The sequence below is a fragment of the Astyanax mexicanus genome, chromosome 18 (assembly GCF_023375975.1).
Source record: "Astyanax mexicanus isolate ESR-SI-001 chromosome 18, AstMex3_surface, whole genome shotgun sequence".
Classification (NCBI taxonomy): Eukaryota; Metazoa; Chordata; class Actinopteri; order Characiformes; family Acestrorhamphidae; genus Astyanax; species Astyanax mexicanus.
The window spans coordinates 31884344-31899409 of record NC_064425.1 but is presented as its reverse complement, the minus strand read 5'-3'; the positions used below and the strand labels follow the sequence as shown (position 1 = coordinate 31899409).

Here is a 15066-nt window from a genome sequence, read left to right as displayed (position 1 = left end):
TATCCTCCTTCAGAAAAATGAAATAACTTTTAAGTGAGTATTTAATCTGTATATGGTTTACTGTAAGTGTTTTATATGAAGAGTAAACACAGTGTAGCCTTGTAAAAATTTGTGACATCATGGACTGAACGGAGTAAAAAATAAAGGAAAGATGGAAAAGCTTACAGAACCTGGTATTCCCAGGCGGTCTCCCATCCAAGTACTAACCAGGCCCGACCCTGCTTAGCTTCCGAGATCAGACGAGATCGGGCGTTCTCAGGGTGGTATGGCCGTAAGCGAAAGATCAACTCCCAACAAGCCTATTTATAAGTCACTCACAGACCTGAGTCTTTTCACTGTCATTTACTGCTCTTGACAAAAGTAAAGCAGCTCTACGGACTAATACAAAGATCTTGCCTCAAAATAAAAGCTCCTTTTAACTTTCACTACAAAAAGTAACCAAAGAAAAAAAGACAAAAACTCCCTATATGTCTTAATTTTTATCTCTTCATTTTTTTGTTCAATTTTCTTGCTCTACGTTTCTTAATCAATGGAATGGAAGCTTCAGATTAGGCCCAATAAAAAAAAGCCCAATTAAAAAAAAAATCATATTTACAAAGAATATTCTGAGAAATAAATAAATAAAATCATACACACACATTAAAGTATACTTGGCATACATTTACAGAAAGGCCCTGTGTCCTACAGAAGGTGCATTTTTAATTTTTTTCACCCCTGCCATCCAAACAGCCTGAGTCCGCGGCACACTTGATCCAGGTAATTAGGACCTTCAGGATCACGTGAACATTCTAGACTCAGGTGTGTTAAATCTGAAATCTTTAGCGTGGTAGAGCCCCAGGAACAGGAGTCAGTCGCCCTGTACCTATGTTAAGAAAATAAAAATAATGCATTTTTTCTTTATTTATTAGCATGAAGAAACAATATCCTCCTTCAGAAAAATGAAATAACTTTTAAGTGAGTATTTAATCTGTATATGGTTTACTGTAAGTGTTTTATATGAAGAGTAAACACAGTGTAGCCTTTTAAAAAATTGTGAAATCATGGACTGAACGGAGTAAAAAATAAAGGAAAGATGGAAAAGCTTACAGCACCTGGTATTCCCAGGCGGTCTCCCATCCAAGTACTAACCAGGCCCGACCCTGCTTAGCTTCCGAGATCAGACGAGATCGGGCGTTCTCAGGGTGGTATGGCCGTAAGCGAAAGATCAACTCCCAACAAGCCTATTTATAAGTCACTCACAGACCTGAGTCTTTTCACTGTCATTTACTGCTCTTGACAAAAGTAAAGCAGCTCTACGGACTAATACAAAGATCTTGCCTCAAAATAAAAGCTCCTTTTAACTTTCACTACAAAAAGTAACCAAAGAAAAAAAGACAAAAACTGCCTATATGTCTTAATTTTTATCTCTTCATTTTTTTTGTTCAATTTTCTTGCTCTACGTTTCTTACTCAATGGAATGGAAGCTTCAGATTAGGCCCAATAAAAAAAAGCCCAATTAAAAAAAATCATATTTACAAAGAGTATTCTGAGAAATAAATAAATAAAATCATACACACACATTAAAGTATACTTGGCATACATTTACAGAAAGGCCCTGTGTCCTACAGAAGGTGCCTTTTTAATTTTTTTCACCCCTGCCATCCAAACAGCCTGAGTCCGCGGCACACTTGATCCAGGTAATTAAGACCTTCAGGATCACGTGAACATTCTAGACTCAGGTGTGTTAAATCTGAAATCTTTAGCGTGGTAGAGCCCCAGGAACAGGAGTCAGTCGCCCTGTACCTATGTTAAGAAAATAAAAAATAATGCATTTTTTCTTTATTTATTAGCATGAAGAAACAATATCCTCCTTCAGAAAAATGAAATAACTTTTAAGTGAGTATTTAATCTGTATATGGTTTACTGTAAGTGTTTTATATGAAGAGTAAACACAGTGTAGCCTTGTAAAAATTTGTGACATCATGGACTGAACGGAGTAAAAAATAAAGGAAAGATGGAAAAGCTTACAGCACCTGGTATTCCCAGGCGGTCTCCCATCCAAGTACTAACCAGGCCCGACCCTGCTTAGCTTCCGAGATCAGACGAGATCGGGCGTTCTCAGGGTGGTATGGCCGTAAGCGAAAGATCAACTCCCAACAAGCCTATTTATAAGTCACTCACAGACCTGAGTCTTTTCACTGTCATTTACTGCTCTTGACAAAAGTAAAGCAGCTCTACGGACTAATACAAAGATCTTGCCTCAAAATAAAAGCTCCTTTTAACTTTCACTACAAAAAGTAAACAAAGAAAAAAAGACAAAAACTCCCTATATGTCTTAATTTTTATCTCTTCATTTTTTTTGTTCAATTTTCTTGCTCTACGTTTCTTACTCAATGGAATGGAAGCTTCAGATTAGGCCCAATAAAAAAAAAAAGCCCAATTAAAAAAAATCATATTTACAAAGAGTATTCTGAGAAATAAATAAATAAAATCATACACACACATTAAAGTATACTTGGCATACATTTACAGAAAGGCCCTGTGTCCTACAGAAGGTGCCTTTTTAATTTTTTTCACCCCTGCCATCCAAACAGCCTGAGTCCGCGGCACACTTGATCCAGGTAATTAAGACCTTCAGGATCACGTGAACATTCTAGACTCAGGTGTGTTAAATCTGAAATCTTTAGCGTGGTAGAGCCCCAGGAACAGGAGTCAGTCGCCCTGTACCTATGTTAAGAAAATAAAAAATAATGCATTTTTTCTTTATTTATTAGCATGAAGAAACAATATCCTCCTTCAGAAAAATGAAATAACTTTTAAGTGAGTATTTAATCTGTATATGGTTTACTGTAAGTGTTTTATATGAAGAGTAAACACAGTGTAGCCTTTTAAAAATTTGTGAAATCATGGACTGAACGGAGTAAAAAATAAAGGAAAGATGGAAAAGCTTACAGCACCTGGTATTCCCAGGCGGTCTCCCATCCAAGTACTAACCAGGCCCGACCCTGCTTAGCTTCCGAGATCAGACGAGATCGGGCGTTCTCAGGGTGGTATGGCCGTAAGCGAAAGATCAACTCCCAACAAGCCTATTTATAAGTCACTCACAGACCTGAGTCTTTTCACTGTCATTTACTGCTCTTGACAAAAGTAAAGCAGCTCTACGGACTAATACAAAGATCTTGCCTCAAAATAAAAGCTCCTTTTAACTTTCACTACAAAAAGTAACCAAAGAAAAAAAGACAAAAACTGCCTATATGTCTTAATTTTTATCTCTTCATTTTTTTTGTTCAATTTTCTTGCTCTACGTTTCTTACTCAATGGAATGGAAGCTTCAGATTAGGCCCAATAAAAAAAAAGCCCAATTAAAAAAAATCATATTTACAAAGAGTATTCTGAGAAATAAATTAATAAAATCATACACACACATTAAAGTATACTTGGCATACATTTACAGAAAGGCCCTGTGTCCTACAGAAGGTGCCTTTTTAATTTTTTTCACCCCTGCCATCCAAACAGCCTGAGTCCGCGGCACACTTGATCCAGGTAATTAAGACCTTCAGGATCACGAGAACATTCTAGACTCAGGTGTGTTAAATCTGAAATCTTTAGCGTGGTAGAGCCCCAGGAACAGGAGTCAGTCGCCCTGTACCTATGTTAAGAAAATAAAAAATAATGCATTTTTTCTTTATTTATTAGCATGAAGAAACAATATCCTCCTTCAGAAAAATGAAATAACTTTTAAGTGAGTATTTAATCTGTATATGGTTTACTGTAAGTGTTTTATATGAAGAGTAAACACAGTGTAGCCTTGTAAAAATTTGTGACATCATGGACTGAACGGAGTAAAAAATAAAGGAAAGATGGAAAAGCTTACAGCACCTGGTATTCCCAGGCGGTCTCCCATCCAAGTACTAACCAGGCCCGACCCTGCTTAGCTTCCGAGATCAGACGAGATCGGGCGTTCTCAGGGTGGTATGGCCGTAAGCGAAAGATCAACTCCCAACAAGCCTATTTATAAGTCACTCACAGACCTGAGTCTTTTCACTGTCATTTACTGCTCTTGACAAAAGTAAAGCAGCTCTACGGACTAATACAAAGATCTTGCCTCAAAATAAAAGCTCCTTTTAACTTTCACTACAAAAAGTAACCAAAGAAAAAAAGACAAAAACTCCCTATATGTCTTAATTTTTATCTCTTCATTTTTTTGTTCAATTTTCTTGCTCTACGTTTCTTAATCAATGGAATGGAAGCTTCAGATTAGGCCCAATAAAAAAAAAGCCCAATTTAAAAAAAAATCATATTTACAAAGAATATTCTGAGAAATAAATAAATAAAATCATACACACACATTAAAGTATACTTGGCATACATTTACAGAAAGGCCCTGTGTCCTACAGAAGGTGCCTTTTTAATTTTTTTCACCCCTGCCATCCAAACAGCCTGAGTCCGCGGCACACTTGATCCAGGTAATTAAGACCTTCAGGATCACGTGAACATTCTAGACTCAGGTGTGTTAAATCTGAGATCTTTAGCGTGGTAGAGCCCCAGGAACAGGAGTCAGTCGCCCTGTACCTATGTTAAGAAAATAAAAAATAATGCATTTTTTCTTCATTTATTAGCATGAAGAAACAATATCCTCCTTCAGAAAAATGAAATAACTTTTAAGTGAGTATTTAATCTGTATATGGTTTACTGTAAGTGTTTTATATGAAGAGTAAACACAGTGTAGCCTTGTAAAAATTTGTGACATCATGGACTGAACGGAGTAAAAAATAAAGGAAAGATGGAAAAGCTTACAGAACCTGGTATTCCCAGGCGGTCTCCCATCCAAGTACTAACCAGGCCCGACCCTGCTTAGCTTCCGAGATCAGACGAGATCGGGCGTTCTCAGGGTGGTATGGCCGTAAGCGAAAGATCAACTCCCAACAAGCCTATTTATAAGTCACTCACAGACCTGAATCTTTTCACTGTCATTTACTGCTCTTGACAAAAGTAAAGCAGCTACGGACTAATACAAAGATCTTGCCTCAAAATAAAAGCTCCTTTTAACTTTCACTACAAAAAGTAACCAAAGAAAAAAAGACAAAAACTCCCTATATGTCTTAATTTTTATCTCTTCATTTTTTTTGTTCAATTTTCTTGCTCTACGTTTCTTACTCAATGGAATGGAAGCTTCAGATTAGGCCCAATAAAAAAAAAGCCCAATTAAAAAAAAAATCATATTTACAAAGAATATTCTGAGAAATAAATAAATAAAATCATACACACACATTAAAGTATACTTGGCATACATTTACAGAAAGGCCCTGTGTCCTACAGAAGGTGCCTTTTTAAATTTTTTCACCCCTGCCATCCAAACAGCCTGAGTCCGCGGCACACTTGATCCAGGTAATTAAGACCTTCAGGATCACGTGAACATTCTAGACTCAGGTGTGTTAAATCTGAAATCTTTAGCGTGGTAGAGCCCCAGGAACAGGAGTCAGTCGCCCTGTACCTATGTTAAGAAAATAAAAAATAATGCATTTTTTCTTTATTTATTAGCATGAAGAAACAATATCCTCCTTCAGAAAAATGAAATAACTTTTAAGTGAGTATTTAATCTGTATATGGTTTACTGTAAGTGTTTTATATGAAGAGTAAACACAGTGTAGCCTTGTAAAAATTTGTGACATCATGGACTGAACGGAGTAAAAAATAAAGGAAAGATGGAAAAGCTTACAGCACCTGGTATTCCCAGGCGGTCTCCCATCCAAGTACTAACCAGGCCCGACCCTGCTTAGCTTCCGAGATCAGACGAGATCGGGCGTTCTCAGGGTGGTATGGCCGTAAGCGAAAGATCAACTCCCAACAAGCCTATTTATAAGTCACTCACAGACCTGAGTCTTTTCACTGTCATTTACTGCTCTTGACAAAAGTAAAGCAGCTCTACGGACTAATACAAAGATCTTGCCTCAAAATAAAAGCTCCTTTTAACTTTCACTACAAAAAGTAACCAAAGAAAAAAAGACAAAAACTCCCTATATGTCTTAATTTTTATCTCTTCATTTTTTTGTTCAATTTTCTTGCTCTACGTTTCTTAATCAATGGAATGGAAGCTTCAGATTAGGCCCAATAAAAAAAAAGCCCAATTTAAAAAAAAATCATATTTACAAAGAATATTCTGAGAAATAAATAAATAAAATCATACACACACATTAAAGTATACTTGGCATACATTTACAGAAAGGCCCTGTGTCCTACAGAAGGTGCCTTTTTAATTTTTTTCACCCCTGCCATCCAAACAGCCTGAGTCCGCGGCACACTTGATCCAGGTAATTAAGACCTTCAGGATCACGTGAACATTCTAGACTCAGGTGTGTTAAATCTGAGATCTTTAGCGTGGTAGAGCCCCAGGAACAGGAGTCAGTCGCCCTGTACCTATGTTAAGAAAATAAAAAATAATGCATTTTTTCTTCATTTATTAGCATGAAGAAACAATATCCTCCTTCAGAAAAATGAAATAACTTTTAAGTGAGTATTTAATCTGTATATGGTTTACTGTAAGTGTTTTATATGAAGAGTAAACACAGTGTAGCCTTGTAAAAATTTGTGACATCATGGACTGAACGGAGTAAAAAATAAAGGAAAGATGGAAAAGCTTACAGAACCTGGTATTCCCAGGCGGTCTCCCATCCAAGTACTAACCAGGCCCGACCCTGCTTAGCTTCCGAGATCAGACGAGATCGGGCGTTCTCAGGGTGGTATGGCCGTAAGCGAAAGATCAACTCCCAACAAGCCTATTTATAAGTCACTCACAGACCTGAGTCTTTTCACTGTCATTTACTGCTCTTGACAAAAGTAAAGCAGCTACGGACTAATACAAAGATCTTGCCTCAAAATAAAAGCTCCTTTTAACTTTCACTACAAAAAGTAACCAAAGAAAAAAAGACAAAAACTCCCTATATGTCTTAATTTTTATCTCTTCATTTTTTTTGTTCAATTTTCTTGCTCTACGTTTCTTACTCAATGGAATGGAAGCTTCAGATTAGGCCCAATAAAAAAAAAAGCCCAATTAAAAAAAAAATCATATTTACAAAGAATATTCTGAGAAATAAATAAATAAAATCATACACACACATTAAAGTATACTTGGCATACATTTACAGAAAGGCCCTGTGTCCTACAGAAGGTGCCTTTTTAAATTTTTTCACCCCTGCCATCCAAACAGCCTGAGTCCGCGGCACACTTGATCCAGGTAATTAAGACCTTCAGGATCACGTGAACATTCTAGACTCAGGTGTGTTAAATCTGAAATCTTTAGCGTGGTAGAGCCCCAGGAACAGGAGTCAGTCGCCCTGTACCTATGTTAAGAAAATAAAAAATAATGCATTTTTTCTTTATTTATTAGCATGAAGAAACAATATCCTCCTTCAGAAAAATGAAATAACTTTTAAGTGAGTATTTAATCTGTATATGGTTTACTGTAAGTGTTTTATATGAAGAGTAAACACAGTGTAGCCTTGTAAAAATTTGTGACATCATGGACTGAACGGAGTAAAAAATAAAGGAAAGATGGAAAAGCTTACAGCACCTGGTATTCCCAGGCGGTCTCCCATCCAAGTACTAACCAGGCCCGACCCTGCTTAGCTTCCGAGATCAGACGAGATCGGGCGTTCTCAGGGTGGTATGGCCGTAAGCGAAAGATCAACTCCCAACAAGCCTATTTATAAGTCACTCACAGACCTGAGTCTTTTCACTGTCATTTACTGCTCTTGACAAAAGTAAAGCAGCTCTACGGACTAATACAAAGATCTTGCCTCAAAATAAAAGCTCCTTTTAACTTTCACTACAAAAAGTAACCAAAGAAAAAAAGACAAAAACTCCCTATATGTCTTAATTTTTATCTCTTCATTTTTTTTGTTCAATTTTCTTGCTCTACGTTTCTTACTCAATGGAATGGAAGCTTCAGATTAGGCCCAATAAAAAAAAAGCCCAATTAAAAAAAAAATCATATTTACAAAGAATATTCTGAGAAATAAATAAATAAAATCATACACACACATTAAAGTATACTTGGCATACATTTACAGAAAGGCCCTGTGTCCTACAGAAGGTGCCTTTTTAAATTTTTTCACCCCTGCCATCCAAACAGCCTGAGTCCGCGGCACACTTGATCCAGGTAATTAAGACCTTCAGGATCACGTGAACATTCTAGACTCAGGTGTGTTAAATCTGAAATCTTTAGCGTGGTAGAGCCCCAGGAACAGGAGTCAGTCGCCCTGTACCTATGTTAAGAAAATAAAAAATAATGCATTTTTTCTTTATTTATTAGCATGAAGAAACAATATCCTCCTTCAGAAAAATGAAATAACTTTTAAGTGAGTATTTAATCTGTATATGGTTTACTGTAAGTGTTTTATATGAAGAGTAAACACAGTGTAGCCTTGTAAAAATTTGTGACATCATGGACTGAACGGAGTAAAAAATAAAGGAAAGATGGAAAAGCTTACAGCACCTGGTATTCCCAGGCGGTCTCCCATCCAAGTACTAACCAGGCCCGACCCTGCTTAGCTTCCGAGATCAGACGAGATCGGGCGTTCTCAGGGTGGTATGGCCGTAAGCGAAAGATCAACTCCCAACAAGCCTATTTATAAGTCACTCACAGACCTGAGTCTTTTCACTGTCATTTACTGCTCTTGACAAAAGTAAAGCAGCTCTACGGACTAATACAAAGATCTTGCCTCAAAATAAAAGCTCCTTTTAACTTTCACTACAAAAAGTAACCAAAGAAAAAAAGACAAAAACTCCCTATATGTCTTAATTTTTATCTCTTCATTTTTTTGTTCAATTTTCTTGCTCTACGTTTCTTAATCAATGGAATGGAAGCTTCAGATTAGGCCCAATAAAAAAAAAGCCCAATTTAAAAAAAAATCATATTTACAAAGAATATTCTGAGAAATAAATAAATAAAATCATACACACACATTAAAGTATACTTGGCATACATTTACAGAAAGGCCCTGTGTCCTACAGAAGGTGCCTTTTTAATTTTTTTCACCCCTGCCATCCAAACAGCCTGAGTCCGCGGCACACTTGATCCAGGTAATTAAGACCTTCAGGATCACGTGAACATTCTAGACTCAGGTGTGTTAAATCTGAGATCTTTAGCGTGGTAGAGCCCCAGGAACAGGAGTCAGTCGCCCTGTACCTATGTTAAGAAAATAAAAAATAATGCATTTTTTCTTCATTTATTAGCATGAAGAAACAATATCCTCCTTCAGAAAAATGAAATAACTTTTAAGTGAGTATTTAATCTGTATATGGTTTACTGTAAGTGTTTTATATGAAGAGTAAACACAGTGTAGCCTTGTAAAAATTTGTGACATCATGGACTGAACGGAGTAAAAAATAAAGGAAAGATGGAAAAGCTTACAGAACCTGGTATTCCCAGGCGGTCTCCCATCCAAGTACTAACCAGGCCCGACCCTGCTTAGCTTCCGAGATCAGACGAGATCGGGCGTTCTCAGGGTGGTATGGCCGTAAGCGAAAGATCAACTCCCAACAAGCCTATTTATAAGTCACTCACAGACCTGAGTCTTTTCACTGTCATTTACTGCTCTTGACAAAAGTAAAGCAGCTACGGACTAATACAAAGATCTTGCCTCAAAATAAAAGCTCCTTTTAACTTTCACTACAAAAAGTAACCAAAGAAAAAAAGACAAAAACTCCCTATATGTCTTAATTTTTATCTCTTCATTTTTTTTGTTCAATTTTCTTGCTCTACGTTTCTTACTCAATGGAATGGAAGCTTCAGATTAGGCCCAATAAAAAAAAAAGCCCAATTAAAAAAAAAATCATATTTACAAAGAATATTCTGAGAAATAAATAAATAAAATCATACACACACATTAAAGTATACTTGGCATACATTTACAGAAAGGCCCTGTGTCCTACAGAAGGTGCCTTTTTAAATTTTTTCACCCCTGCCATCCAAACAGCCTGAGTCCGCGGCACACTTGATCCAGGTAATTAAGACCTTCAGGATCACGTGAACATTCTAGACTCAGGTGTGTTAAATCTGAAATCTTTAGCGTGGTAGAGCCCCAGGAACAGGAGTCAGTCGCCCTGTACCTATGTTAAGAAAATAAAAAATAATGCATTTTTTCTTTATTTATTAGCATGAAGAAACAATATCCTCCTTCAGAAAAATGAAATAACTTTTAAGTGAGTATTTAATCTGTATATGGTTTACTGTAAGTGTTTTATATGAAGAGTAAACACAGTGTAGCCTTGTAAAAATTTGTGACATCATGGACTGAACGGAGTAAAAAATAAAGGAAAGATGGAAAAGCTTACAGCACCTGGTATTCCCAGGCGGTCTCCCATCCAAGTACTAACCAGGCCCGACCCTGCTTAGCTTCCGAGATCAGACGAGATCGGGCGTTCTCAGGGTGGTATGGCCGTAAGCGAAAGATCAACTCCCAACAAGCCTATTTATAAGTCACTCACAGACCTGAGTCTTTTCACTGTCATTTACTGCTCTTGACAAAAGTAAAGCAGCTCTACGGACTAATACAAAGATCTTGCCTCAAAATAAAAGCTCCTTTTAACTTTCACTACAAAAAGTAACCAAAGAAAAAAAGACAAAAACTCCCTATATGTCTTAATTTTTATCTCTTCATTTTTTTGTTCAATTTTCTTGCTCTACGTTTCTTAATCAATGGAATGGAAGCTTCAGATTAGGCCCAATAAAAAAAAGCCCAATTTAAAAAAAAATCATATTTACAAAGAATATTCTGAGAAATAAATAAATAAAATCATACACACACATTAAAGTATACTTGGCATACATTTACAGAAAGGCCCTGTGTCCTACAGAAGGTGCATTTTTAATTTTTTTCACCCCTGCCATCCAAACAGCCTGAGTCCGCGGCACACTTGATCCAGGTAATTAGGACCTTCAGGATCACGTGAACATTCTAGACTCAGGTGTGTTAAATCTGAAATCTTTAGCGTGGTAGAGCCCCAGGAACAGGAGTCAGTCGCCCTGTACCTATGTTAAGAAAATAAAAATAATGCATTTTTTCTTTATTTATTAGCATGAAGAAACAATATCCTCCTTCAGAAAAATGAAATAACTTTTAAGTGAGTATTTAATCTGTATATGGTTTACTGTAAGTGTTTTATATGAAGAGTAAACACAGTGTAGCCTTTTAAAAATTTGTGAAATCATGGACTGAACGGAGTAAAAAATAAAGGAAAGATGGAAAAGCTTACAGCACCTGGTATTCCCAGGCGGTCTCCCATCCAAGTACTAACCAGGCCCGACCCTGCTTAGCTTCCGAGATCAGACGAGATCGGGCGTTCTCAGGGTGGTATGGCCGTAAGCGAAAGATCAACTCCCAACAAGCCTATTTATAAGTCACTCACAGACCTGAGTCTTTTCACTGTCATTTACTGCTCTTGACAAAAGTAAAGCAGCTCTACGGACTAATACAAAGATCTTGCCTCAAAATAAAAGCTCCTTTTAACTTTCACTACAAAAAGTAACCAAAGAAAAAAAGACAAAAACTGCCTATATGTCTTAATTTTTATCTCTTCATTTTTTTTGTTCAATTTTCTTGCTCTACGTTTCTTACTCAATGGAATGGAAGCTTCAGATTAGGCCCAATAAAAAAAAAGCCCAATTAAAAAAAATCATATTTACAAAGAGTATTCTGAGAAATAAATAAATGAAATCATACACACACATTAAAGTATACTTGGCATACATTTACAGAAAGGCCCTGTGTCCTACAGAAGGTGCCTTTTTAATTTTTTTCACCCCTGCCATCCAAACAGCCTGAGTCCGCGGCACACTTGATCCAGGTAATTAAGACCTTCAGGATCACGTGAACATTCTAGACTCAGGTGTGTTAAATCTGAAATCTTTAGCGTGGTAGAGCCCCAGGAACAGGAGTCAGTCGCCCTGTACCTATGTTAAGAAAATAAAAAATAATGCATTTTTTCTTTATTTATTAGCATGAAGAAACAATATCCTCCTTCAGAAAAATGAAATAACTTTTAAGTGAGTATTTAATCTGTATATGGTTTACTGTAAGTGTTTTATATGAAGAGTAAACACAGTGTAGCCTTGTAAAAATTTGTGACATCATGGACTGAACGGAGTAAAAAATAAAGGAAAGATGGAAAAGCTTACAGCACCTGGTATTCCCAGGCGGTCTCCCATCCAAGTACTAACCAGGCCCGACCCTGCTTAGCTTCCGAGATCAGACGAGATCGGGCGTTCTCAGGGTGGTATGGCCGTAAGCGAAAGATCAACTCCCAACAAGCCTATTTATAAGTCACTCACAGACCTGAGTCTTTTCACTGTCATTTACTGCTCTTGACAAAAGTAAAGCAGCTCTACGGACTAATACAAAGATCTTGCCTCAAAATAAAAGCTCCTTTTAACTTTCACTACAAAAAGTAAACAAAGAAAAAAAGACAAAAACTCCCTATATGTCTTAATTTTTATCTCTTCATTTTTTTTGTTCAATTTTCTTGCTCTACGTTTCTTACTCAATGGAATGGAAGCTTCAGATTAGGCCCAATAAAAAAAAAAGCCCAATTAAAAAAAAATCATATTTACAAAGAGTATTCTGAGAAATAAATAAATAAAATCATACACACACATTAAAGTATACTTGGCATACATTTACAGAAAGGCCCTGTGTCCTACAGAAGGTGCCTTTTTAAATTTTTTCACCCCTGCCATCCAAACAGCCTGAGTCCGCGGCACACTTGATCCAGGTAATTAAGACCTTCAGGATCACGTGAACATTCTAGACTCAGGTGTGTTAAATCTGAGATCTTTAGCGTGGTAGAGCCCCAGGAACAGGAGTCAGTCGCCCTGTACCTATGTTAAGAAAATAAAAAATAATGCATTTTTTCTTCATTTATTAGCATGAAGAAACAATATCCTCCTTCAGAAAAATGAAATAACTTTTAAGTGAGTATTTAATCTGTATATGGTTTACTGTAAGTGTTTTATATGAAGAGTAAACACAGTGTAGCCTTGTAAAAATTTGTGACATCATGGACTGAACGGAGTAAAAAATAAAGGAAAGATGGAAAAGCTTACAGCACCTGGTATTCCCAGGCGGTCTCCCATCCAAGTACTAACCAGGCCCGACCCTGCTTAGCTTCCGAGATCAGACGAGATCGGGCGTTCTCAGGGTGGTATGGCCGTAAGCGAAAGATCAACTCCCAACAAGCCTATTTATAAGTCACTCACAGACCTGAGTCTTTTCACTGTCATTTACTGCTCTTGACAAAAGTAAAGCAGCTCTACGGACTAATACAAAGATCTTGCCTCAAAATAAAAGCTCCTTTTAACTTTCACTACAAAAAGTAACCAAAGAAAAAAAGACAAAAACTCCCTATATGTCTTAATTTTTATCTCTTCATTTTTTTGTTCAATTTTCTTGCTCTACGTTTCTTAATCAATGGAATGGAAGCTTCAGATTAGGCCCAATAAAAAAAAAGCCCAATTTTAAAAAAAATCATATTTACAAAGAATATTCTGAGAAATAAATAAATAAAATCATACACACACATTAAAGTATACTTGGCATACATTTACAGAAAGGCCCTGTGTCCTACAGAAGGTGCCTTTTTAATTTTTTTCACCCCTGCCATCCAAACAGCCTGAGTCCGCGGCACACTTGATCCAGGTAATTAAGACCTTCAGGATCACGTGAACATTCTAGACTCAGGTGTGTTAAATCTGAGATCTTTAGCGTGGTAGAGCCCCAGGAACAGGAGTCAGTCGCCCTGTACCTATGTTAAGAAAATAAAAAATAATGCATTTTTTCTTCATTTATTAGCATGAAGAAACAATATCCTCCTTCAGAAAAATGAAATAACTTTTAAGTGAGTATTTAATCTGTATATGGTTTACTGTAAGTGTTTTATATGAAGAGTAAACACAGTGTAGCCTTGTAAAAATTTGTGACATCATGGACTGAACGGAGTAAAAAATAAAGGAAAGATGGAAAAGCTTACAGCACCTGGTATTCCCAGGCGGTCTCCCATCCAAGTACTAACCAGGCCCGACCCTGCTTAGCTTCCGAGATCAGACGAGATCGGGCGTTCTCAGGGTGGTATGGCCGTAAGCGAAAGATCAACTCCCAACAAGCCTATTTATAAGTCACTCACAGACCTGAGTCTTTTCACTGTCATTTACTGCTCTTGACAAAAGTAAAGCAGCTCTACGGACTAATACAAAGATCTTGCCTCAAAATAAAAGCTCCTTTTAACTTTCACTACAAAAAGTAACCAAAGAAAAAAAGACAAAAACTCCCTATATGTCTTAATTTTTATCTCTTCATTTTTTTGTTCAATTTTCTTGCTCTACGTTTCTTAATCAATGGAATGGAAGCTTCAGATTAGGCCCAATAAAAAAAAAGCCCAATTTTAAAAAAAATCATATTTACAAAGAATATTCTGAGAAATAAATAAATAAAATCATACACACACATTAAAGTATACTTGGCATACATTTACAGAAAGGCCCTGTGTCCTACAGAAGGTGCCTTTTTAATTTTTTTCACCCCTGCCATCCAAACAGCCTGAGTCCGCGGCACACTTGATCCAGGTAATTAAGACCTTCAGGATCACGTGAACATTCTAGACTCAGGTGTGTTAAATCTGAGATCTTTAGCGTGGTAGAGCCCCAGGAACAGGAGTCAGTCGCCCTGTACCTATGTTAAGAAAATAAAAAATAATGCATTTTTTCTTCATTTATTAGCATGAAGAAACAATATCCTCCTTCAGAAAAATGAAATAACTTTTAAGTGAGTATTTAATCTGTATATGGTTTACTGTAAGTGTTTTATATGAAGAGTAAACACAGTGTAGCCTTGTAAAAATTTGTGACATCATGGACTGAACGGAGTAAAAAATAAAGGAAAGATGGAAAAGCTTACAGAACCTGGTATTCCCAGGCGGTCTCCCATCCAAGTACTAACCAGGCCCGACCCTGCTTAGCTTCCGAGATCAGACGAGATCGGGCGTTCTCAGGGTGGTATGGCCGTAAGCGAAAGATCAACTCCCAACAAGCCTATT

General features: G+C 36.9%; 17 non-coding genes across 17 annotated transcripts; all 17 read right to left on the bottom strand.

Moving 5' to 3' along the window:
- Nucleotides 1–158: 158 nt before the first annotated feature.
- Nucleotides 159–277, bottom strand: LOC125783137 (5S ribosomal RNA). The gene has a single exon (XR_007425872.1). It is a non-coding gene; the product is annotated as a 5S ribosomal RNA (ribosomal RNA).
- Nucleotides 278–1079: 802 nt separating this feature from the next.
- Nucleotides 1080–1198, bottom strand: LOC125782831 (5S ribosomal RNA). The gene has a single exon (XR_007425569.1). It is a non-coding gene; the product is annotated as a 5S ribosomal RNA (ribosomal RNA).
- Nucleotides 1199–2000: 802 nt separating this feature from the next.
- On the bottom strand, nt 2001–2119 carry LOC125782830 (5S ribosomal RNA). The gene has a single exon (XR_007425568.1). It is a non-coding gene; the product is annotated as a 5S ribosomal RNA (ribosomal RNA).
- An 805-nt stretch (nt 2120–2924) lies between these two features.
- Nucleotides 2925–3043, bottom strand: LOC125782829 (5S ribosomal RNA). Its single transcript, XR_007425567.1, has one exon. It is a non-coding gene; the product is annotated as a 5S ribosomal RNA (ribosomal RNA).
- Nucleotides 3044–3846: 803 nt separating this feature from the next.
- LOC125782828 (5S ribosomal RNA) lies at nt 3847–3965 on the bottom strand. The gene has a single exon (XR_007425566.1). It is a non-coding gene; the product is annotated as a 5S ribosomal RNA (ribosomal RNA).
- An 804-nt stretch (nt 3966–4769) lies between these two features.
- On the bottom strand, nt 4770–4888 carry LOC125783136 (5S ribosomal RNA). The gene has a single exon (XR_007425871.1). It is a non-coding gene; the product is annotated as a 5S ribosomal RNA (ribosomal RNA).
- An 803-nt stretch (nt 4889–5691) lies between these two features.
- On the bottom strand, nt 5692–5810 carry LOC125782827 (5S ribosomal RNA). Its single transcript, XR_007425565.1, has one exon. It is a non-coding gene; the product is annotated as a 5S ribosomal RNA (ribosomal RNA).
- An 804-nt stretch (nt 5811–6614) lies between these two features.
- LOC125783135 (5S ribosomal RNA) lies at nt 6615–6733 on the bottom strand. Its single transcript, XR_007425870.1, has one exon. It is a non-coding gene; the product is annotated as a 5S ribosomal RNA (ribosomal RNA).
- An 804-nt stretch (nt 6734–7537) lies between these two features.
- Nucleotides 7538–7656, bottom strand: LOC125782826 (5S ribosomal RNA). Its single transcript, XR_007425564.1, has one exon. It is a non-coding gene; the product is annotated as a 5S ribosomal RNA (ribosomal RNA).
- Nucleotides 7657–8461: 805 nt separating this feature from the next.
- LOC125782824 (5S ribosomal RNA) lies at nt 8462–8580 on the bottom strand. The gene has a single exon (XR_007425562.1). It is a non-coding gene; the product is annotated as a 5S ribosomal RNA (ribosomal RNA).
- Nucleotides 8581–9384: 804 nt separating this feature from the next.
- Nucleotides 9385–9503, bottom strand: LOC125783134 (5S ribosomal RNA). The gene has a single exon (XR_007425869.1). It is a non-coding gene; the product is annotated as a 5S ribosomal RNA (ribosomal RNA).
- An 804-nt stretch (nt 9504–10307) lies between these two features.
- On the bottom strand, nt 10308–10426 carry LOC125782823 (5S ribosomal RNA). The gene has a single exon (XR_007425561.1). It is a non-coding gene; the product is annotated as a 5S ribosomal RNA (ribosomal RNA).
- Nucleotides 10427–11228: 802 nt separating this feature from the next.
- Nucleotides 11229–11347, bottom strand: LOC125782822 (5S ribosomal RNA). The gene has a single exon (XR_007425560.1). It is a non-coding gene; the product is annotated as a 5S ribosomal RNA (ribosomal RNA).
- An 803-nt stretch (nt 11348–12150) lies between these two features.
- LOC125782821 (5S ribosomal RNA) lies at nt 12151–12269 on the bottom strand. Its single transcript, XR_007425559.1, has one exon. It is a non-coding gene; the product is annotated as a 5S ribosomal RNA (ribosomal RNA).
- An 805-nt stretch (nt 12270–13074) lies between these two features.
- LOC125782820 (5S ribosomal RNA) lies at nt 13075–13193 on the bottom strand. The gene has a single exon (XR_007425558.1). It is a non-coding gene; the product is annotated as a 5S ribosomal RNA (ribosomal RNA).
- Nucleotides 13194–13997: 804 nt separating this feature from the next.
- On the bottom strand, nt 13998–14116 carry LOC125782819 (5S ribosomal RNA). Its single transcript, XR_007425557.1, has one exon. It is a non-coding gene; the product is annotated as a 5S ribosomal RNA (ribosomal RNA).
- Nucleotides 14117–14920: 804 nt separating this feature from the next.
- Nucleotides 14921–15039, bottom strand: LOC125783133 (5S ribosomal RNA). The gene has a single exon (XR_007425868.1). It is a non-coding gene; the product is annotated as a 5S ribosomal RNA (ribosomal RNA).
- Nucleotides 15040–15066: the final 27 nt, after the last annotated feature.